Here is a 220-nt window from a genome sequence, read left to right on the forward strand (position 1 = left end):
AGTGTTCAGTTATTTGAAAACCATGACCCTTTAAGCTGTTACTTTCTTTATGTATGTGTTATTAACTGGACTGACTAGGGTTACTGACTACAACCTTTCAGAGAGAAGATGTGAAGTTCTGTCCTCAGTTTTCAGCTCCCAGTCCTCAAGCAACTCAGAAGCGTGTCAACAGTGTATTGTGTTGGTTCACAATATTTTGCTAGACATCTTTGATTCAATA

General features: G+C 38.2%; 1 protein-coding gene and 2 long non-coding RNA genes across 3 annotated transcripts in view; 1 reads left to right on the plus strand and 2 right to left on the minus strand.

The window, feature by feature from the left end:
* LOC117958237 overlaps positions 1 to 220 on the minus strand; it is an 859,617-nt gene that overhangs the window by 543,918 nt on the left and 315,479 nt on the right. The window lies entirely within an intron of this gene.
* The window catches only part of LOC117958314, a 17,056-nt gene that overhangs the window by 1,387 nt on the left and 15,449 nt on the right, over positions 1 to 220 (plus strand). The gene's annotated exons all lie outside the window — the stretch shown is intronic.
* The window catches only part of LOC117958300, a 12,269-nt gene that overhangs the window by 329 nt on the left and 11,720 nt on the right, over positions 1 to 220 (minus strand). The gene's annotated exons all lie outside the window — the stretch shown is intronic.

Source organism: Etheostoma cragini, chromosome 15, assembly GCF_013103735.1.
Source record: "Etheostoma cragini isolate CJK2018 chromosome 15, CSU_Ecrag_1.0, whole genome shotgun sequence".
Lineage (NCBI taxonomy): Eukaryota > Metazoa > Chordata > Actinopteri > Perciformes > Percidae > Etheostoma > Etheostoma cragini.